We start from the raw sequence: 25007 nt of genomic DNA on the forward strand, positions 1-25007 counted from the left end.
TAAGAGCGTCATGACTCAGAAGTAAATAACCTGACATACCTGTCGCCAGAGATATCCCAACACGTGGAGACCCTGTGGCATCCCTGGAGGTGGAGTGAAGTCCCCAGGGCGACCCCCACAGCTGGCGGGCTCCACACCAGCAAAGTCTATGAGAATCCTGACTTGCAGTGCACACGCTGCTTCTTTTTTCTTTGCAGTTTTTGTTACTGAAAAAATGAAGCAGCGTGTCCATTGTATCTGCTTTTTCCTGTGTTTTCTTTATCTCAATTGATAAGAAGCATGAAAAAAAGCATGAAAGCATGAAAAAAGCACAAAAAAAGCAACTTTTTCCTGCCAAGACATTTTTTTTTGTGCTAAAAAAAGCCCTGTGTGCACATAGCCTAATGCCGGCGTCACACGGTACGATATATCGGGCGATAGGTCACGTCGTAAGTGACGCACTGTTAAAAAACCGGTTCACAGTGACAAATGCAAAGCCAGTATATAAATGATTGGAGCGAGATAGGTCCAAAAAACATAATATGGATTTATTCAGATAAGAGGTGAAGTTATAGTTGAAGTTACAGTCATTAGAAAAATTACTGTCTTGGCTTGAGTTAATAGATGGATAGACAGATAAGTAGAGAGAAAAAATAACAGATTGTTTATCTTACATCGCTGTGCTGTGTGTAAGCCGTCTCTCTGTGTGGATCGTCTGGTCGAGTTTGGTGAGTCCGTCCTTCTCCTCCCTCCTTCTTCTCACCCTTTGAAGTCTGGTCTGCTTTTATAACCCAAACCCCACCTCCTGATTGTCCTTATCTCTTTACATGGTATTACAAGAAGTAACTATCCTTATTTTAGTCCAGCATTATGTCATGTCACGTGGTTCATTTTCCCCGCGAAATAAGTGACTTGCGCAGTAGAGACTTGTAACTAGACCTACTTCAACTTATATATAACTCTTTTGAAGCTCGCTGAACTTTGACCTTAGTGTAACAGAAAGAAGATTCTCATAGCTATTTCAGTTCTTAGCCCAAATTCCAAACAGAATATAGCAGTATGCTGACAGCTTTGATGAACAATAGCAGATGGCTTTGGTTCTACAATGTCAAGCCTTGGTCAGTATTTCCAGCTCACAGACATCCTTACGGGATGGGCGAAATAATACATATATTTTATGAATATATGTAATCCAGTTTATGAATCAAATCTCCATAAACTCACTATTTTACAGTCCCCCCTTTTTTGAAGATTTTGATAAATCCCCGGGAAACCCTAACTCATTCGTGTCATCATTCGTATCACATACATTCTTGTTGAAAATTCTAGACCAATATTTGACTTGATAAACCAATCTGCAACTTTCTGTCAAAAAGTCATCTTGCGATTTAACATTCCTCTAAGAATGTTATCTTCCTTTTTCATTTCTATTTTTATATTCTTATATATCTTCTGAATTCTACACATCACAAAAACTTGATAAATAATACACATCAAAACTAATAAAAATATGATTATGATGGGATTAAATAAAACATTTCCAACCGCTGACTGAAAAGATGACTGAGACCAGGAATGTACAGATTTGCCAAAACTCTTCCACCAAGTTCTACCTGACATTCCATTCCATTCGTGTTCAATATCACTTAATTCACCTTGTTCATGCCTGAATATAATTTCTGCTTCCTTTAACTGTTTCGTTAATAAATCTAACAAACCCTTATCTTTCTTTATTTCACTTGTCCACATATCCCAAGGAAAATCATTTATTTGTGATAAATTGAATTGTATGGGAAATGCCGTTAAGTTTCTCTTTCCTATAGAAGTGATATTAAAACTTCCTTCCTTCTTTGAAAGAGATCTCACATTTCCTTCTATACAATACAAACCCATAGGTAGGTTTTCCTTATGTATACAAGTAGAATAGAAAACAGAAACCATCTCTGTCTCAGACATGACCTGGAAACAAATCTTATTTGGACTTACTGGAGTCACCAGATCATGTAGTGTCTGTACAGTCTCTATTCTCGCATGACAAGAAGAATGATTATGAAAACATGAATGATAAATCACCTTATCCTGTCCAGGTAAACACATCACCTTAGAAACAAAATGCAAACATGAAGAAATGTCTACTTGTTCAGTGTTCACTCCATCAAATGCAAAATCTGTGTACTGCAGTTGATAGAACACTTGTTGTGTGTTACTCACAGGTATACCCAAAACTGTAACAGGAACAATAGTTCCTTCTCTTCCGATCACTGGGATTAGCGATGTGCCAACACAAATGTTTCGTTCACATCCTAACCACTTATTTACCCACAAATCCGTATGATTCAATGCAAAATCATACTCTACAGGTAAATTTCGCAGTATTCCCAGTGGAGTAATTCCACTCTGTAAAGCTTGTGCAATCAGCTTCAAATTAGAGGAGTACTCTATCTGTATCTCCAGGCACGCTTTAGCTACTTGTGTTTCGTGTGTGCTTTCCACGAGAGCTAATGTAGCATCCTGTAGATGTGACACGGAAGACCCTAGTACAGCAGCTGTATTCATAACCATCTTTTCAAGAAGTTGATTCAAACTCTTCTGAACCTTTACACCTTTTCCTCCAATAAAACCAATATTATCCAAATCTGACTTAAGTGTCTGTATATTCATGGCATTAGTCAGACTTCCCACTGTCCCAATTCATCCCAGAATTCCTTCTAACACTCCTCTCTTACTCCTAGTCTGAGTTGTTCTTCTCCCAAACCATTGTTCTATCCCCATCTCCATGTTTATGAGATGTGATTGACACTGAGGAAACCTGGTAGAGATCTTCCAATGAGACATATTGAAAGTCCACACCATTGTCATAAATTCTCCATCCCTTAATAAGGACTTAGACTGAAATTGATTAATTTGGAAAGGAGTAGACGGCATGAATCTCGTGTTTGTGCATGCACTATCTGCTGCTGACCAAATATTCACACTAACGTCTTTACAATGTCTGTAATGTGTCTTTGTTTCAACGCAACACTGGTAAATTCCAGAGTCCCTGGAAGATGGATTCTCTATGGAAAAAATGAAATTATCATCCATCCATCTGATATTACCAATCTGACCTCTGTGAATGACATTAGTTGGACTGTTTAAAAAACTTCCCAAAAATGATGAATTTTTGGTCCATGTCAACAAAGACTCAGAAGGCAATTTCAACCTTGTGTTACATTTTAACATTATAGGAAATGTATTTACTTTATTATGTACTATCTGTGGTGAAACCCTTATTTCAGGAACTATAGTGTTAGTAACGGTAAACACTACAGATACCTGAACTTGCATAGGTTCCCGTGTTATCTGGAAATTCCATGTTTTGACCCAATCTTTATCTCCTTCTGTAATGGAGAGTAAAGAAGGATCCAGAATTTTCCCAAAAACCTGAGTTTTTAACAAAATTTCTGTTTTGGATCTTCCAAACTTTCCCTTAGCAATCATGTCATTTGTAATATCACCGGACCATACAGCAGGTTCATCACCTCTGATCTCTATGTTCCAGTATAGTACATCTGTAGGAGAACATTCCCATGTACCCGTTTTATTATTGTGTACATATTCTCCTTGTAATTGTGTGAATCTAGTTTTAGGTCCTGCAATAGCATGTAATATTATGTCTGTGTCGTGTATGAAATGTAATTCAATGCAACATTTTGTTCCATATCCCATGCAGATATTTCCTGTTATCTCCACAGAATCATCCGTGATGTTCTCTGTCAGTAAGTTCCGTGTCTCTGATCCTCTCGGTCTTCGAGAATGTTGAATCTCTCTAGTCCGCTCATTCACATCATTGGCGATTGTTCCTTGATGTAACATGTAAACAATGACGGAAATAAAGCAAAGCAGCAGGAAAGTAGATCCCATCACGTAGAAGCTTGTCTTGAGCTTGGGAAGATGTTCTTTCTCCAGAAGGCTTGATGTCATCTTTCCTTCACAGTCTTTAGGTTCCTTATTCCAGTTCGTATAGGAATCCATTTCTTCCTGGAAAGAAATGCAGTATCATTATTTTGTCACAAATATTTTGCACTGGTCAACGTGAACCCACACTTTTTGTGTTTTCCGGGTCTTTTTTACCACATTTGACACTCGGTGCACAAGAATCATGACTTGTCCCATAGTCTCAAGGACTTCAAAAGGACCTTCCCAATTACACTCCCATGGACCACTCTTGCGAAAGGTTTTGATCATCACTAGAGCACCTTTCTTGAATTTGGACTCATAGGGTGGCTCCATTTTCTGCATTCTCGATGCCGCATATGGTAGAATCGCTTTCAGGTTCTCCTGTAGCGATCTCAACCATTGGGACCTTGAGATAGCATCTTTTTGTGGAGTGGATAAAAATGGCTCATGTGGAAACCACAATGGCATTTTTCTTCCCGTCATCAACTCAAACGGAGTGAATTGAGTTGTAGAAGAGATTGAACCTCTTATACTCATCAGTATGAAAGGTACCTTGTCAACCCAAGTGTTACCTTTGTCCAAAAGCATCTTTGCAATTCTGGACTTGATTGTCCTATTCATTCTTTCCACAATTCCCGCAGATTGTGGATGATAGGGGACATGAAATTGCTGTCGGGCCCCTAGAATAGCACAAGCAGTTTGCATGATTTTACCTGTGAAATGGCTTCCTCGATCGGAGGTAATCATCCTTGGGATCCCCCAAGTACAAAAGACATGTTGTACCAATTCCCTTGCTGTGGACAAAGCATCATCTTTCCTAACAGGTAATATTTCTACCCATTTTGAGAACACATCTACCACAATCAATGCATACCTGAGACCATGTTTACCTGAGGGTAAAGGACCAATATAGTCTATCTGCAGTGTAGACCATGGACCATCTGCAGGTGCGATTCGTAGAAGTGGTGGCTTCTGTCCTTTAGGTCTTGGATTTATTTGGGCACAAATGAGACATGATAGTACAACACTTTGAACTGTTTCGTCCATTTTTTCCCAATAAAATTTCTCCTTGAGAATGACTAACAATTTCTGTTGTCCCAAGTGACCTAAACTCTCATGGTTGTATCGAGTGAATTCTACCTGTAGATGTTTTGGTACAACTGGACGCAATTCTCCATTTGAATTGTGACACAAAACCCCATTTTCACAGATAAAAGGAGGTTTTGGATCATCCAGAGAAGTAACAAGAGAAGGATCTTTTCTCTGTTCTTCTGCAAATGAAGGTAGGTACGTGTCTGTTCTTTGAACCGCTGAATTCTCAGAAGGTTCAGAGTCAAACACTTCCTCTCCTGTCAGGGCAGCTTCTTTGGCTAGAGCATCTGCGGTTGCATTTCCTACAGATAACTCATCATCAGATCTTTGATGTGCAGCGACTTTCACTATAGCAAATCTATTTGGGGCCCTAGATGCCATCTCAAAAATTGATTCTAGAGTTTTGCGGTGCAGCAAGGCTTTGTTGGACGAGTCCACATAGCCTCTCCTTTCCCAAACAGGCAGGTAATCGGTTAGGGATCTGACAACATAGGAGCTATCACTGTAGATTACCATCGGAGTTTGATCATCAGCTTCATTCAGCTGTAGGACCATTCTTACCGCTTCTATCTCTGCCCTTTGAGCTGAGAAATGACTCGGTAACTTGTGTTTTACCACTTGTCCTCGCTTGGAATAGAAAATTCCATATCCTGTGTGATAGTGACCTTCCAGAAAAAATCTAGAACCGTCTACAAACACAGGTTCATCTGCGTCTTCCGACTGTCGTCTGAAGAGAGATGGACTTGGTTCATGGAACGTTTCTATGCAATCATGGGTTTGTCCTTCATACTGCATCAATTGAGGAAGAACATATTTGGCCTTATAATCTACCTCAATTTGATTTGGAGACAATGAGAGCAACCAATGGGCAAATCTCTGATTTGACACACCTGGGATATTTTTCTCAAAGAGAAGTTTCAGTGTGGAATGTGGCGTTTGGAGAATAACCTTTTGGAACCCGATGATGTGTTGAGTGATTTTTATCGCAAAATACACTCCCACCAGGTGTCTTGCGCACACCTCAAACCCCCTCTCAACAGGTGAGAGAAGCTTAGAGAAGTACCCCAAGATTCTCCATTCCCCCCCTTGCAGCTGCAGCAAAACCACAGAGATACTTGTCTCTGAAGTGTGTGCTTGAAGCGCAAAAGGTGCGTTCTTTTCCACCATACTTAACGCAGGTGCGTGTTGTAAATCATGTTTCAATTGTGTGAAGGCTTTTTCCTGTTCAACACTCCAGGGACCAAAATAATCATCATTGTCACCTTTTAAAAGATCATACAAAGGTCTGGCTTTGTCAGCAAAATTTTCAATGAAATCCCTTGAGTAATTTACAAGTCCTAAAAAATGTCTTAGTGCCTTGTGTGATGTTGGAATTGGAAGAGATGCAATTGCCTCTATTCTGTCCTGTAGGGGTCGCCGTGTACCTGGACTTAGCAGAACTCCTAAAAACCTGACCTCAGTCTGCATCAGCTTGACCTTTTTGGTATTCAGTTTTAAACCTGCATCATGCAGCAGCTCAAACAATTCTGCAAGCAAAATCAAGTGCAACTCCTCATTCTCCGTACTCAGCAAGATATCGTCCACATATTGCAATAAACATTCCGAAAATTCAGAAAATTCAGAAAATTTCGACAAAACGTTCGCTAGCGCCTGATGAAAAATGCTTGGCGACATACTTGCCCCCTGAGGAAGCCTACAGCATACGTATTGTTGATCCAGGTGGTTGAATGCAAATCTATATTGGCAACTTTGCTCAATCGGTATACTGAAAAAACCATTACTGATATCCAATACTGAGAAATACCTTGCCTTAGCATCCAATCTCGACATCATGTCATGTGTATCAGCTATAATCGGTGCAACATTGGGAGTAAACTTATTGAACATCCTCAAGTCCAACAACATCCGATAGCTACCATCGCTTTTCAGAACACACCACAATGGATTGTTACAAACAGAATTTGCCTTACGTATGACACCTTGAGCCAACAATTCCTGTATAATGTTAGACATCGGAGCTACTGACTCCGGAGGCAACTTATACTGACGCTGTGGAGGTGGGTCTCAGCCTTCAATTTTAACAACAACATCCTTCATTGTTCCAACCTCATTCCTGTACTGAGCCCACAAGGAAGGAAACCTCTGTACTAACTCAGTCAATACTTCGTCACCACCAGTTTCAGACCACAAATGATCTGCTGACACTACATCGGTCAAACAAATGGTCCCGACATGACTATATTCATCTGGATCAATAACTACCGCCTTACAACCGTTAGAGTCTTTCCAAACTGTTTTGTTACCCAAATCAATAATCCAGCCATGCTTTTCCATAAAATCAGTGCCAATTATATTCTCAGTATCCTGACAACACCAAATATCCATTTTCGTTTTCAAAAAACCAGGTATTTCCAAAGAAACATCCTGCGCTAATGTCACCTTTGTTCCATTTTTACCACTGAAACCAACAATTGTACATACAGGGGAATCTGGCTTTAAATGTAAATCAACATTTGTGACACTCAATTGCGCACCTGTATCAAGGAGAAATGTTACTTCCTGACCTTCAAGATTTACCTTTAAAAATGGTCGACCACAGCTATCCATTGAAACTCGAGTGACAAATCCCAGTGGATGCAGCCTGGGCACCGGCTTTCCTAGTCAGGAGGATGGAGAAGGGAGAAGAGCAGCAGGTGTCTTGCCTCTTCCATCCAACCCCTGTATGGTCATTTCCCTTATCTGTCTGGTCAGAGGTGCATATGGTGATTGGTTATTTCTGTTGTCAGTATGAGTGGGCGTATATGGTGATTGGTTATTTCTGTTGTCAGTATGAGTGGGTGCATATGAAGGTGGAGGTGCTGAAGATGGGGGAGGTGCACTGGATGTGTTTGGCATCAGTCCATTTTCTTTACCCAGCCTTTCCTCAGCTCCCGCCCTCAGGAATTTCTTGCATTCCCACTTCAGATGTCCGGGTAGGCCACAGAAAAAGCAGTGGATATTGCTCTTTCTGTTACCCCCCCCTGAATTCTTGTTTTTAGAATTCAACACCGGTCTTTTGTTGTTTTTGATCTGTTTTTCCTGGGATACTAATGTGTCAGTGGTCCCTTCTGTCATGGCTATTTTTGACTTTACCTGATTTTGCTTCATTCGTCTACGTATTCTATCAATAAATGACGTGGCCTCTTGTAGACTTTCCATTCTAGAAGCTATTTCGAATGAAGCAGGGTCCAAATATTTAAACTTTTTAACAAAGGCCTTGATCATGGAAGGCGGTTCTTGATCAGATCCGATTTCCAGTACCATTCTATAGGCCTGTTCGAATTTGACTAAGAAGACAAATGGATCCTCCTGTATGTGTGTCTTAAGGTTTTCTAACAATTCGACTGTTGGGGTAGACTCTCCTGTGGTAAAGAGAATTAACTGTCTCAGCCTATCTTCCTTTGTGTCATGGATCAGGTCATTGTGTTCGTCTGTCCTAGGTGTTGCTTGTAACCTTTTTGCCATGTGGGAGGGAAGCCATACCCTATAAATCTTGTTTCTCTGTTCATTTGTTAGATTATATTTATCGGAATGTGACTCAAAAATGTCCGCATTATGGAAGGCGTCCATTTTATCATCATATTTGGGTATGTCTTTAATGATTTTCATTAATTGGTCATGGATTTTAATGTTAAGACGGGCGGCCTTATGATGTAACTTCTTTTTCCGAAGTTCCTCCTCATTCAGAGTCTCGTCCTCGGCCGTATTCAGCCCGTCCGGTACGTCTGAACCTGAAGCATGTGACGGGGAAGCATCTGTCTTGTTCTGTCTCGTAATAACAGATACATATTTAATATCTTTCCGTAGTTTTGATATTAAATCTGCTCTTGTTTCCAACTGATCCTCCAGATGTTCAATATGTTCTGCTAATATCGAACAATTTGGACAATCTGTTGTTTCTGCATCTGTGACCTGTGTGTCTGTTGTATTGGGCGTGTCTGTTGTTATGGGTGTGTCAGTCACCATGCAGATAGTGTGTGCATATGGCTGAGCCCCACCCACCATGGAGTTGTAAGTGTATACCATACCCAATACATTCTGTATCTTTTTCTGTAACCGATTCACAGTAAAAAACTTCTTATCTAACTTAGTATTCTCAAGTTCACATTGCCGGTACAGATTTGACCATAACTGTGCGTCACTATGTGTATGATCAAATGTATACTCTACATGACAGTTACTAGAATAATCATGAATAAAATCCATTTCTCACCAATATGTGATGCTTGTCCTTGAATGGCTCCAACCGTCTATGGATGGATGGTCCTGGAATGGCTCCAACCGTCTATGGATGGATGGTCCTCAGATGTCCGTCAAGGCTTTGACACATACGACCTCCGTGCAGCTTGTCACTTTAAACCTCTCTTAGGTTCGTGATATGGACACAGTGTATCGTCGTTTGCCTGCAGCTTGGACAGAAATTACTCACAAAACTCACAGACCCCCCTTCTCGGACAAAGGGCAGGGAATGACGTGAGAAAAAAAGTCCTAATCGCTGTGAATAGGCAGCGTGAAAAAAATCACCTCGCACAGAAAACAGCTGTGCCTCTCAATCATTCAGGCTGATGCTCGCCAAATATGTTAAAAAACCGGTTCACAGTGACAAATGCAAAGCCAGTATATAAATGATTGGAGCGAGATAGGTCCAAAAAACATAATATGGATTTATTCAGATAAGAGGTGAAGTTATAGTTGAAGTTACAGTCATTAGAAAAATTACTGTCTTGGCTTGAGTTAATAGATGGATAGACAGATAAGTAGAGAGAAAAAATAACAGATTGTTTATCTTACATCGCTGTGCTGTGTGTAAGCCGTCTCTCTGTGTGAATCGTCTGGTCGAGTTTGGTGAGTCCGTCCTTCTCCTCCCTCCTTCTTCTCACCCTTTGAAGTCTGGTCTGCTTTTATAACCCAAACCCCACCTCCTGATTGTCCTTATCTCTTTACATGGTATTACAAGAAGTAACTATCCTTATTTTAGTCCAGCATTATGTCATGTCACGTGGTTCGTTTTCCCCGCGAAATAAGTGACTTGCGCAGTAGAGACTTGTAACTAGACCTACTTCAACTTATATATAACTCTTTTGAAGCTTGCTGAACTTTGACCTTAGTGTAACAGAAAGAAGATTCTCATAGCTATTTCAGTTCTTAGCCCAAATTCCAAACAGAATATAGCAGTATGCTGACAGCTTTGATGAACAATAGCAGATGGCTTTGGTTCTACAATGTCAAGCCTTGGTCAGCATTTCCAGCTCACAGACATCCTTACGGGATGGGCGAAATAATACATATATTTTATGAATATATGTAATCCAGTTTATGAATCAAATCTCCATAAACTCACTATTTTACACGCACATCCGGCATCGTTTGATATATCATAGCGTGTGATAGCTACAAGCGACGGTGAATGATCAGAAATACTCACCTTATCATTGCTCGTTGACACGTCGCTCATTTTTAAAAAGTCATTTCTTCTTCTGTGCGCCGGTTGTTCATCGTTCCCGGGATAGCACACATTGCTCCGTGTGACACCCTGGGAATGACGAACAACAACTTACCTGCGTCCCGCCGACAATGCGGAAGGAAGGAGGTGGGCGGGATGTTACGTCCCGCTCATCTTTGCCCCTCCGCTTCTATTGGCCGGCCGCTGTGTGACGTCGCTGTGACGCCGAACTTCCCACCTCCTTCTGGAAGTGGATGTTCGCCGCCCACAGCGAGGTCGTCCGGGAGGTAAGTGCGTGTGACAGGGGGTTAACGGCTTTTGTGCGACACTGGCAACTAACGATGGGGGCGGGTACGATCGCTCGTGCGATCGCACAATAGATCGTACCGTGTGACGCCGGCATAAGGGTAAGTTCACACACTGCGTTTTTTTGACGCTGCGTTATTGTGCGTTTTTTGCGGCAAAAAACGCACGAAAATGCACCCGCAGCAAAAAACGCATGCACGCATTTTGGTGCGTTTTTTGGTGCATTTTGGTGCGTTTTTGCTCACTGCGGTTTTTTTTAATAGTGAACAATGCCATTAAAGATTGTTGAAAAACAAAGTCTGATGTCAACTCATTTCCTTCTTCAATATGTTCTTCATTCTCCACTAGTGTATGCAGGAGAGCAGACTGCTGCAGAACTACAAGGCTCAGCATGCTCCATCCAGGACTGTATGCTGGAGAGAGAGGCAGGGGGAGCAGAACTACAAGGTTCAGCATACTCCATCCAATAGTGTATGCAGGAGAGCAGACAGCAGCTACAGAACTACAAGGCTCAGCATCCTCCACCCAGGACTGTATGCAGAAGTTTTTTGCCCCCCAAAAAAATGACGTGGGCTTTGCCATATTTTTGTATGCTAGCCAGGTACAGCAGGCAGGTATGGGCTGCCCCCAGCTGCCTATTTGTGCCAGGCTGGGAACCAAAAATATAGGGAAGCCCCTTTTTTTTTTTTTATTTCATGAATTTCATGAAATAATTAAAAAAAAAAATGATGTGGGCTTCACCCAATTTTTGAGTCCAGCCAGGTACAACTAGGCAGCTGGGGATTATAATCTGCAGTGCAGGGTCCCCAAGCTTTCTGGGCACCCCCGCTGCCACCTCAAAAAATGGCGCTTTCATAGAATAACCATCTTCTGGCGCAGTATCCAACTCTTCTAGCTGTCCTGATGCTAGGTGGCTCGCTGAGTAATAATGGGGTTAGGGCCAGCTGTATATTATCAGCTGGCCCTAAGCCCGAAATTCATGGTGTCACGCCGATATTAGACATGGCCACCATGAATTTCTAGTAAAGATAAAAAAAACACAACACAGAAAAATATTTTTATTAGAAATAAAACACAACACAATTAGTGACTCCATCTTTCATCTTTATTGAAATAAAGAAGCCCCCCCCTCCTCAGTAATCCTAGGTCAAGGGTCCCACGCCGTCCAATCCGGATCCAATATCATCTGATCGGTTTGTTGGAAGGCAAAGCGATCAGATGATGTGTCAGGTTCAAGGACGTGAATCACATCACACATCAGCTGATTGTAAAAAAGTCGTTTATACAATCAGCTGATGCATCAGTGCAAAAAAAAAAAACAACTACTCACTTCTGTGCAGACTCCCGTCTGATCGCTGCAGGACCCAGCGGAAATCAGTGAAGCGGTCTCCTGACCGTACCAGCTGATAGTTTAAGCCGGCCGGGCGATAAAATGCCGGCATCACCACGAGACTTACGATCAGCTGATGAGTCAGGTGACCGCATAACCTGATCACCGCCAGGTCCTGCAGCTATCGGACATGCCCGGGAGTCTGCACACAACCGGAGCGGGGGTTGCAGTTCTGGGAAGAGGAGCTGGGAGCGGACATGAATCGGGAGTCTGCAGACAGGACACTATGACATTTTTTTTTTCTACTGTTCACATTTGATTTCGCAGCTGCTTCCACCTCCGATCCAGACATGGTGCAGGACGGGAGCGGACATTGCGCCGGATGGGAGGTGGAAGCAGCGGTGGCGGTATCGGGAGGATTCACTCTTCTGTGTTTACCAACAGAAGGAATCCTCTTCCTGTACATGTCACTGTACTACCCACCCCTTGCGTTTATAGTTGCGTTTTTAGTCATTAAAACGCAGCTAGATTTGCAATTTGCGTTTTTCATTGCATTTTTGAACATCTCATTGAACTCAATGGTTGTAAAACGCAGTGAAAAATGCAAAAATAATTGACATTCTGCGTTTTTGTGGGCACCACAAAAACGCAGCTAAAATAAACGCTGTGTGCAGACAGCAAAGATAAAAACTCATAGACTTTGCTGGGGAAGCAAAGGCATGCAGTTTTTTCAGCAAAAACGCACACCCGAAAAATGCACAAAAACGCACTGTGCGCACATAGCCTTAACCTGTAAAAAAAAAAAAGAAAAAATGCTGAATAAGAAACCAACTTTAACTCCGCCTTAGGCCTCTTTCACACGTCTGTGAAAATCATGCACGTTTTTCACGGACGTGTCAAAGATGTGTATTGTCCTCCGTGTGCCGTGTTTATGGCACACGTGTGTTCTCTGTGTGTTATCCGATGATAACACACGGAGAACGGGAACTTTCTGCTCACCTGTCCCTGGCGTTGCTGTTCGTGGTGCTGATCTTCGGTCTCCGGTCCTGCCGACTCCCTGCTGCTGGAACATGTGTTTTCTCTGGTGCATGTCACATGGAACACATCCGTGCGGTCCGTTTGACACCCGTGATGTCGGAGAAAAACGGACATGTGGAGCACACGGGCACACATATGCTCCACACGCACACACGGTCCATTGCAAAACACGCACGTGTGCGCAGACCCATTGGTCTACGTGTGCCCGTGTCTCCGACATGTGAGGAAACGGACCAAACACGTACCGGAGACACAGACGTGTGAAAAAGGCCTTAGGCCTCCGACACACTGACGTGAAAATCACACGTATTTACCCTGCGTGTTGCGTGTAGGTAAGTACGTGTCTCTGGTACGTGCGGGCCACGTGTGTTCTCCATGTGCTATCCGCGATAACACACGGAGAACCGGTAATTTGCATACTCACGTGGTCCTTCCTGCTGTCCGTGGTACTGATCTTCGCTCTCCAGCCCTGCCGTCTCCCCGTTGCTGCCGGCCGCAGTGAAGTGCGCAGCCGAAAGTCCTCATAATATACACATTGTATCGGAGTGGATATTCTGAGGACCTCAATTTAGCAACTACATTATGTACAGTTTGGTACTGAGGTGATTTTTTCGAAGAGTGGGAGGAGCCTCAAAGCAAAAAACGTAACAGAGCGCAGCCGAAAGTCCTCATAATATACACATTGTATCGGAGTGGATATTTTGAGGACCTCATTTTAGCCACTCCGTTCTAGCTGCTTCAGTAGTGAGCCGTCTAGATCAGAGTGGATTTTTTGAGGACCTCATTTTAGCAACTACATTATGTACAGTTTGGCACTGAGGTGACTGGAATGAATTTTTTCGAAGAGTGGGAGGAGCCTCAAAGCAAAAAACGTAACAGAGCGCAGCCGAAAGTCCTCATAATATACACATTGTATCGGAGTGGATATTCTGAGGACCTCAATTTAGCAACTACATTATGTACAGTTTGGTACTGAGGTGATTTTTTCGAAGAGTGGGAGGAGCCTCAAAGCAAAAAACGTAACAGAGCGCAGCCGAAAGTCCTCATAATATACATGAAGCGACCGATGGGAGGGCCGCGGGTGTGTGTGTATGCTCTATTCCAACAAAATCCCCATACTCAGATTTTACCGGTAGTAACATTTCTTTACTAGGAAACATGTTTATAATACAATCAACTGAGCTATCTGCACACATGGGTATAGGAAGCCCCTGGACTTTCACTCCTTCCGGGTATGCAGCAAGAAAAAAACAACAACAAAAAAATGGCGGCAACTTTCCCTAACTTTCCCTACAAACACGTACCAGTCTATCCCGAAAGAAGATGTCGCTCCCACGTCGCAGGCCTGGGGTCTCGCGGTGATGGGTCCCGGTGCAGCGCTGGAGAGATGAAGCTCCTCGGTCTTTTCTTTTCTTTTATCTTCTCCAGCTGGTGACGGATTATAAGTAGTCTTTTGGTCCCGGAGCACGCCGGGCAGAAGAAGGCAGGTCACAGTCCCTGCAATTACACTCAGATGGCGGTGCTCGGTAGTCCGGTTAACTCCCTGAGGAAAACAAAGTTCTGCAGACTGGGAGTGACAGAAACTGCTTTCACCGGGTGATTTCTTCCTGACTTTTGCGGCAAAACGAGCCCTCTCTTCAGGGAGACCACACGCAGGACTCTCCTCACTGAGCTCCGGAGCTGAACACCACTTTCCCGCGTCTTCTCTTCTGGTTTTTCACACACCAGCTCCTGTGGGGAATTTCCCAGCTCTGTGTTTGTCGTTGTACAGTACGACGCTGCCCCCTTGTGGGCAATTGCTGGAACAGAATTCAAAGCCATTTCTACAGAAGGGATACAGTCGGACTTGTTGACCCCATTACATACCCCCCCACTTAAAGGTTGGCAGTCCCTGTCAACTACCGTCGGTTCCCAGGCAGCGATGACTGCAGACGTTACAGGGGTTGGTTGAGAAGTGGGCCATACGTACTGGTCCCTGTAAGACCGCCCGGGCGGGATCCCAGCAGTGGTGCGGTCAGTGCGCCTCAAGGGTCGGTTGTTCCCCTCCCTGTCACTGTCTCTACGCCCCACTCCAGTCAGCACCCCGGGGAAAGAACTGGGTTGTGTAGGGAGGTCACTGATCTCAGAGTCAAGGTGATCACTGTGCCGGGAAACGTCCGTGTCGTCAGTCGTGTTGGTAGTGTCATCCCCTCCGGGTACTGTGGTAGGGGAGTCAGGCTGGGATCGGCAGGGCCGCAACATATTTCGGTGCACAGTGCGGATGCTGTGATTGTCTTCACCCCGCACTCGGTATACATGCCCGTTGGGGTAGGGGCATTCGATTACCCGGTAAACCTCAGTCTCCCACTTGGCTCGAAGTTTCCCTTGGGGCTTCTTGATACGGAGCAGGACTGGCTGTCCCAACTTCAAGGGTTGCTCTTGCACGGGGAGTGGATCAGCATGTATCTGGCCCCGGATTTGTTTGCTCACCAGTCGGTGTACCGTCTCCATCTTCTGTCGGTGAGCATTTAGCCAGGAGGGGTAGTTATGGCAGACGTCAACTCCAGGGCGAAATAGGTTCAGGTCATGGACCCCTTTTCCGGGGCGACCAAAGAGAAGGGTGTGTGGAGTGTAGCCAGTCACAGAGTGGACCTGGTTGTTATAGGCCCATACTAAATCAGGAAGGAATTGAGGCCATTGGTCTTTCTTATCTTCGGCCAAGGTGCGGATCAGCTGGAGTAGGGTCCGGTTGAAGCGTTCACATGCACCGTTCCCTTGTGGGTGATAAGGAGTGGTCCTCGACTTCTGGATCCCATACATCTGGTGCAGCTCTTCGATGACTCGGCCCTCGAAACAAGCCCCCTGGTCGGAGTGCAACCTCTCCGGGCACCCGTAGACATGGATGAACTGTCGACAGATGGCCCGAGCAGCCGATTCAGCCGTCTGGTCTTTGGTAGCAACAGCGACAGCGAATTTTGTGAAGTGATCCACCATGACTAAACAATACTGATAGCCACTGCTCGCCGTCCCAACCAGCAGATAATCCACCATCAACAGCTCAAGGGGTCTGGATGTTTTAATTGTCTGAACAGGTGCACGCTGCTCAGAGGACTTGTGTAGTTCACAGGTGCGACAGGTCTGGCAGACGTCTTCAACCAGCTTGCGGAGCCCCGGACAATAGATGGACTGTTGAACCCACCGAAAAGTCTTGTCCATTCCGAAGTGTCCATTCCTTTTGTGGGCCTGGACCACCATCTCACGGGCCAATTGTTCAGGCACTACAACTTGTGCGCATTCTTCCAGCATGTGTGACAAGAGAACCTTCCGGTATAGCACTCCTTCTCTCAGAATCAGCCGGTCCCACTGGCTGAGCAGGGTCAAGGTCCCGGTAGACAGTCGCGCCCGTATATCGGCGGGAGGCTTCTGCTGCCGTTTCACCCATTGTTTGAGTAGAGCCCAATCGGGGTTCTGATCCTGAATCCTGCACCACTCCTGGGGTGGCAAGGCGACTCCCACCGGAGTTCCAGCTTCGCCCACAACGAGCTGGCGGTGATCCACCATCTGTTGGGCGAGCTTTGCAAAGTCAGGTGTCTCGTCCCCTTCTAATTCTTCATCCCGGTCTCGGTTGAGTAAGGGGTATGACACTCTAGACAGGCTGTCCGCATTTTGGTTCTCAGCGCCAGCCCGATACTTGATCTTGTAATTGAACTTGGAGAGCCGAGCCATCCAACGCTGCTCCATGACTCCGAGCTTCGCATTTTCTAGATGGGCCAACGGGTTGTTATCGGTCAGGACTAGTACTTCGGTCCCCGTGAGATACCCTGCAAATTTCTCCGCCATAGCCCACGTTAGGGCCAACAGCTCCAGCCGGAACGAGCTATAATTGGTGGGGTTCTTCTCGCCCTCATGTAGGGACCGACTGGCATAGGCTATGACCCGTTCCTTGCCGTCTTGGACCTGTGAAAGTACTGCCCCTAGACCCTGTAAACTGGCATCGGTGTGTAGTTGGAAGGGCAGGTTGTAGTCCGCATATGCCAGGATGGGGGGAGACGTTAAGGCACCCTTTAGGGCTTGGAAGGAGTCTTCCTGGCTGGGTCCCCAGCGGATGAGTCGTCCTCTGGGGCTGTTGGTGGTCCCTCGAAGCAGATCCTGCAAGGGTGCAGCAAGCCGGGCGAAGTTTTTGACGAACCGGCGGTAGTAGCCGGCCAACCCCAGGAAAGCCCTGACCTCCTTGACGTTTGTGGGCTGCGGCCAATCCCGTACGGCGGCTATCTTCTCTGAAGATGGCTGGACGCCTTCGGCTGAGATCCGGTGACCCAGGTAATTGATCTCGGGCTGCAAAAGACGGCACTTGTTGGGTTTCAACTTCAGGCCATGTTCCCTCAACCTACTGAACACACGGCCCAGCTGCTGCAGGTGTTCTTCAAATGTGGCCGAATAGACTACAATGTCGTCCAGATAGATGAGGGTGAAGTCGAAGTTGAAGTCTCCCAAGCAGCGCTCCATCAGCCGCTGGAAAGTCCCCGGCGCGTTGTTCAGACCAAAGGGCATCCGGTCAAACTCGTACAGGCCCATGGGTAAGATGAAAGCAGTCTTCTCTCTATCTTTCTCATGCATAGGTACCTGCCAATATCCGCTGGCCAGATCCAACGAGGAGAAGTATTTGGCTTTCTTCAGGGCTGTCAGGGATTCTTCGATCCTTGGCAGAGGGTACGAGTCCCGGATGGTGCAAGCATTCAAACGGCGGTAGTCCACACAGAATCTCAGGGATCCGTCCTTCTTCTTGACTAACACTACCGGCGCCGCCCAGGGGCTCTGGCTTTCCCGTACCACTCCCGCGTGTAGCATGGAATTCAGGAGATTTTTCACTTCTTGGTATTGCTGGGGAGGAATTTGGCGGTACCTTTCACGGATAGGAGCAGTGTCACCGGTGGGGATCTCGTGTTTGATACTGGTGGTGCACCCAAAATCGGTGTCGTGCCGGGCAAAGGACGCCTGATGCTCTTGGAGTAGCTCTTCCACCTGAGACACCTCCCGTTTGGAGTATTGGGATACGTCCAACTGACACTTCTCTCGGAGTTCTCGCCCCACGTTGGTGTCACCCGCGACAGCGGCCATGGTAGAGACCGTCACTGTCCAATCTCCCTCTGTAGACGGTACAAACTGGAGGGGGCTCATAGGGGTCACCTCTTCGGTTAGAGCGTAGACTCGGCCGAGCTGTGTCCCGGCTTCTAGGTCAACGCTCACATTAGCCGTGTTGCCCAGCCTGACAGGAATTCTTCCCTTTCTCACTACTGCTAGAGTTCGAGCGACTAGTGGGTTCAGCTTCCCCTCCCGCGGGGAGCGCGGCTCAATCAGCACCTCCACGCCTTCAAACTGTCTCATGGTGCCAAGGGGTAGTGAGATAACTGTCTCTTTTCCAGCTGGTAAGGTGATCCTAGTATGGCGGGGTACGGTGACCGTGGCCAGCGGCAGCTGTTCTTCGGTCATTCGCTGGAGGTTGCAGGTCCGGACCACTTGTTGAAAGGCACGGCGGGTGGCCTTATGTGCGGTCACTCCTTGCCAGTACTTGGGCCCCTTCTTGGTAAACAGCACCAGATTCAGGTCCTTCAAGATGTTCATCCCAATAATCATGGGCGTTTCTGGTTCAAAGCCTTCCCTGACCACAATTATCCCTCTCTTCCCGAGATCTTGGCCACAGATTTCGGTGTTCATCCAGGCAACTCCCGACACCGGAATGGGTAGATTATTGGCTGCTTTGATCTTGATGGCGGTATCAGGGTCATAGGCAACTCGCGGTTTTAGACATTCTTCGTAGAACTGCTCGGAGATAGTGGATACCTGAGACCCAGTATCCATTAACCCTTGTACGGCGATCCCTTCCAGTAATACTTCTAGGGTGGGGCTATTTGATGCAAGTTTGTTCCGTGGCTGGCTCTGTTTTCCTACACCCCTCTCTTTGGCATCCCCTGTCGAGTGAGCCTCTTTGACAGGGGCGTCTAGTTTAAAGGCGGCCTCTGTTGTGGGACCTGACTTGCTGGTTCTGGTAGATCGGACTGTGGAGGAGCTTGAAAGTTCTGAGGGCAACGGTTGGCTCTATGGCGGGGATCGCCGCATGTCCAGCATCTTCCCATCGGCCGGCTGGGTTGTTGTCTCGCTTGCCGGCCCGCCTGTTGATCTAAGGTGAGCTGTAACACCTGTTTCTGCAACTCTGCCACCATCTGTTTCAGTTCCTCCGTGTTGCTGTTCGGCGTCCCGATATCAGATATGGACCTGCAAGCCGCGGTATATGTCTGTGTCTCCACGACAGGCCCCCTTGAACGTTCTATAGCTTCTTGTTTGGCCTCAGCGAACGTAAAGGCCGGATTTATCCGGAGTAGATCTTGCAATGAGCGGTTAAGGTACGGGTCTCTCAATCCGGTCACAAACTGATCTCTCAACACCAGGTCACGGGTACCCGTACTAGCTATCTGTTCTTCTTTTCTACAGGCTTGTTCTAGTAGCACTTGAAGGGCATTGGCATATTGAGGGATGTCCTCCGACTCGAGTTGCGTCCGCCGGAAAAACATATAGCGCAATGTTCCCGCATATGTGGTCGGTCCATAGGTGTTCTCCAGCACCCGCACTAAGTCATCCAACGTACGCTGGCCCCTAACCGTCTCCAGCCTGACTGTCGTCCACGCTTCCCCTTCTAGTGTTAGCATGGCCATTTCTGCTAAGGTCTTAGGGTCAGTGTTATACATTTCCCCCACTATCTTAAGTTGTTCAGTCCATTCCGTTACAGGATAGTTCCGTCCGTCAAACTTCCTCACCTGATTGACAATAGACGGCGGGGGAGCTGTCTGGTTATAAGTTACTACCGGGGGATGATTTTGTTGGTCACACATCCTGCCGACTACGCCACATGAAGCGACCGATGGGAGGGCCGCGGGTGTGTGTGTATGCTCTATTCCAACAAAATCCCCATACTCAGATTTTACCGGTAGTAACATTTCTTTACTAGGAAACATGTTTATGATACAATCAACTGAGCTATCTGCACACATGGGTATAGGAAGCCCCTGGACTTTCACTCCTTCCGGGTATGCAGCAAGAAAAAAACAACAACAAAAAAATGGCGGCAACTTTCCCTAACTTTCCCTACAAACACGTACCAGTCTATCCCGAAAGAAGATGTCGCTCCCACGTCGCAGGCCTGGGGTCTCGCGGTGATGGGTCCCGGTGCAGCGCTGGAGAGATGAAGCTCCTCGGTCTTTTCTTTTCTTTTATCTTCTCCAGCTGGTGACGGATTATAAGTAGTCTTTTGGTCCCGGAGCACGCCGGGCAGAAGAAGGCAGGTCACAGTCCCTGCAATTACACTCAGATGGCGGTGCTCGGTAGTCCGGTTAACTCCCTGAGGAAAACAAAGTTCTGCAGACTGGGAGTGACAGAAACTGCTTTCACCGGGTGATTTCTTCCTGACTTTTGCGGCAAAACGAGCCCTCTCTTCAGGGAGACCACACGCAGGACTCTCCTCACTGAGCTCCGGAGCTGAACACCACTTTCCCGCGTCTTCTCTTCTGGTTTTTCACACACCAGCTCCTGTGGGGAATTTCCCAGCTCTGTGTTTGTCGTTGTACAGTACGACGCTGCCCCCTTGTGGGCAATTGCTGGAACAGAATTCAAAGCCATTTCTACAGAAGGGATACAGTCGGACTTGTTGACCCCATTACATACACATTGTATCGGAGTGGATATTTTGAGGACCTCATTTTAGCCACTCCGTTCTAGCTGATTCAGTAGTGAGCCATCTACATCAGAGTGGATTATTTAAGGACCTCATTTTAGCCACTCCCTTCTAGCTGCTTCAGTAGTGAGCCGTCTAGATCAAAGTAGATTTTTTGAGGACCTCATTTTAGCAACTACATTATGTACAGTTTGGTACTGAGGTGACTGGAATGAATTTTTTTGAAGAGTGGTAGGAGCCTCAAAGTAAAAAACGTAACAGAGCGCAGCCGAAAGTCCTCATAATATACACATTGTATCGGAGTGGATATTTTGAGGACCTCATTTTAGCCACTCTGTTCTAGCTGATTCAGTAGTGAGCCGTCTACATCAGAGTGGATTTTTTGAGGACCTCATTTTAGCAACTACATAATGTACAGTTTGGTACTGAGGTGACTGGAATGGATTTTTTTGAAGAGTGGGAGGAGCCTCAAAGCAAAAAACGTAACAGAGCGCAGCCGAAAATGCTCATAATATACACATTGTATCGGAGTGGATTTTTTGAGGACCCCATTTTAGCCACTCCTTTCTAGCTGATTCAGCAGTGAGCCGTCTACATCAGAGTGGATATTTTGAGGACCTCATTTTAGCCACTCCGTTCTAGCTGATTCAGTACTGAGCCGTCTACATCAGAGTGGATATTTTGAGGACCTCATTTTAGCAACTACATTGTGTACAGTTTGGTACTGAGGTGACTGGAATGGATTTTTTCGAAGAGTGGGAGGAGCCTTAAAGCAAAAAACGTAACAGAGCGTTGCCGAAAATGCTCATAATATTCACATTGTATCGGAGTGGATTTTTTGATGATCTCCCTGTAGCCTCCACCAGGGGCATACCACCAATAGAGGCAGGCCACTTCATTGCTATAAGGCCCGTGAGTCACTGGGGCCCGATGCCAGCGCTGGCATCGACCCCCCCTCCCGCGGGCCCCTTGCCGAGGATCACACTTTTATTTATATCGGCATCACAGATGCCAATACAATTGAAAGGAATGATGAGAGAAGGAGCAGAACAGTCCCTTTCTCATCATTCTCTCGCTGTGTATCTGTGATACTCTGATGTGTCAGCACTAGAGATAAACGATGTTTGAGGTTCGCCAATTTCATGTTCGAGTGATTTTGGGGGATGTTCGAGTCGTTCGACGAACTCGAACGATTTGCTAAAAGTTTGGCAGTTCGAGTTACGTTCGAGAACGGTCCGATCACCACAAACGTGGCTTTTCACAGTAAGGCAATGTGCGCACGTTGCTATCTGCATGCGTCCTGCGTCCCCAGTACAATCCCTCTCTCTTTCCTACTCACCGATCACGGGCACCTCGCTGCACGGCTGTCACAAATCTCCAGCGGCATTTCCTCTTTTGAATATTGCTGCCGCTTCATTATTCAATTAGTTATTCCGTGCTTTCCCCGCCCACCGGCGCCCATGATTGGTTGCAGTCAGACACGACCGCATGATGAGTGACAGCTGTCTCACTGCAACCAATCACAGCCGCCGGCGTGCGGGTCTATATCGTGCAGTAAAATAAATAAGTAAATAATGAAGAAAAAAAAAATGCGGTTCCCCCCATATTTGATACCAGCCACACGACTGGAGGCTGGCATTGTCAGGATGGAGAGTGCCACATTATGGGGAGCCCACCACTCAAACAATATCTATCACACAGCAGCTGCCCAGAATTGCTGCATCCATTAGATGCGGCAGTCCCGGGACTCTACCCAGCTCATCCCGAATTGCTCTGGTGCAGTGGCAATCGGGGTAATGATGAGTTAATCATGGCAGGCGTCTAGCCGAGACACCTTCCATGATTAACCTGTAAGTGAAAGTAAAGAAACACACAACGAAAAAGGACATTTTTGTGTACTCACCGTAAAATTTCTTTCTTGGAGCCTTTCATTGGGGGACACAGACAGTGGGTTATACGGTGTCTCCAGGGGAGGCTTGACACTAGGTTTAAAAAAGAGTTAGCTCCTCCTCCCACAGCATATAACCCCAGCTAGGTGGGAACTAGCTCAGTTTGGTGTAAAAGCAGTAGGAAAAGGATAACCAAAACCACAAGGGCGGGAGCTGTGTCCCCCAATGAAAGGCTCCAAGAAAGACATTTTACGGTGACTACACAAAAATGTCCTTTCCTTTCTCGCCTTTTCATTGGGGGACACAGGCAGTGGGACGTCCCAAAGCAGTCCCTGGGTGGGAACTGAACTATTAACAGTGTATAACATCAGACTGAAGGCTGCTTTACACGGTACGACCGATTGTGCAATTTCACAATCGATCGTACCCGCCCCCGTCCTTTTTGCGTCACGGGCAAATCGCTGCCCGTGTCGCACAAAGTCAGTAACCCCCGTCACACATACTTACCTCTCGTGCGACCTCGCTGTGGGCGGCGAACCTCCACTTCCTGAAGTGGGAGGGACGTTCGGCGTCACAGCGACGTCACACGGCCGCCGGCCAATAGAAGTGGAGGGGCGGAGATGAGCAGGATGTAAACATCCCGCCCACCTCCTTCCTTCCACATAGAGCCGGCGGCGGCCGCGGGAGGCAGGTGAGCTGCTCATCGTTCCCGTGGTGTCACACGGAGCGGCGTGTGCTACCACGGAAACGATGATCAACTAAATTAAACGATATTATGGAACCTAGCGAGCAGTACACGACTCACGATTTGTGAGCGATACTGCGTCGCTAGGAGGTGTCACACAGGCCGGCATCGCCAGCGATGCCGGATGTGCGTCACAAAAACCGTGACCCCGACGATCTATCGCACGATAGATTGTCTGGTGTAAAGCAGCCTTAAGGCGGGCTTTGCACACTACGACATCGCAGGTGCGATGTCGGTGGGGTCAAATCGAAAGTGACGCACATCCGGCGTCACTTGCGATGTCGTAGTGTGTAAATCCTAGATGATACGATGAACGAGCGCAAAATCGTCGTCATCGTATCATCGCTGCAGCCTCCGACATTTCCATAATGCCGGGGGAGCGACAGGTACGATGTAGTTCCTTGTTCCTGCGGCCGCACACATCGCTGTGTGTGAAGCCGCAGGAGCGAGGAACTTCACCTTACCTGCCTCCCGGCTGCAATGAGAAGGACGGAGGTGGGCGGGATGTTTACATCCTGCTCATCTCCGCCCCTCCACTTTAATTGGCCGCCTGCCGTGTGACGTCACTGTGACGCCGCACGACCCGCCCCCTAAGGAAGGAGGCGGGTCGCCGGCCAGAGGGACGTCGCACGGCAGGTATGTGCGTGTAAAGCTGCCGTAGCGATAATAATCGCTACGGCAGCTTTCACTATATATCGAACGTGCGACGGGGGCGGGACTATCGCTGCAGCATCGGTAACACATTATTACCGATGTTGCAACGTGCAAAGCCCGCCTAAGAGCTGACTAACAACTGCAACTGCAGTGAACTCATATCAAAACACTGTCAAGAACCGAGCAGTGGCCACTTATAAATGGGCCACTGCCGCTTGAAGGACTTGTCTTCCAAGAGCAGCATCCGCGGAGGCATGCATATGCACTCTGTAGAATTTTGTGAACGTGTGAACACTGGACCAGGTAGCGGCCTTGCAAAGTTGGGCCGCCGAAGCCTGATGCCTGATAGCCCAGGAGGCACCCACTGCTCGTGTAGAGTGGGCCCGCACAGATTGAGGGGGAACGGCACCTCGTGCTTTGTATGCCTCACAGATGGCAGTCCTGATCCATCGAGAAATCGTGGATTTAGACGCCGGGTTGCCCTTTTTGTGTCCTACTGGGAGGATGAAGAGGGTATCGGACTTGCGCAATGGCGCTGTTCTGGTGGAGATGTAGATCCGCAGAGCCCTGACAAGATCGAGAGTGTGAAGGGCTTTCTCAAAGGAGTGGACCGGGGCCGAGCAGAATGACAGCAACACAATGTCCTCGTTCAGGTGGAAAGAGGATACGACCTTCGGAAGGAAGGCGGGGGAAGGCCGAAGGACCACCTTATCATGATGGAATATCAGGTAAGGTGAGCGACAGGAAAGAGCTGCCAGTTCGGACACTCGCCTGATAGAGGTAATAGCGACTAAAAAGGCAACTTTCCAAGACAGTCATTGAAGAGAGATTTCTCTCAGAGGTTCGAA

This window comes from Anomaloglossus baeobatrachus, chromosome 3, assembly GCF_048569485.1.
Source record: "Anomaloglossus baeobatrachus isolate aAnoBae1 chromosome 3, aAnoBae1.hap1, whole genome shotgun sequence".
NCBI lineage: Eukaryota > Metazoa > Chordata > Amphibia > Anura > Aromobatidae > Anomaloglossus > Anomaloglossus baeobatrachus.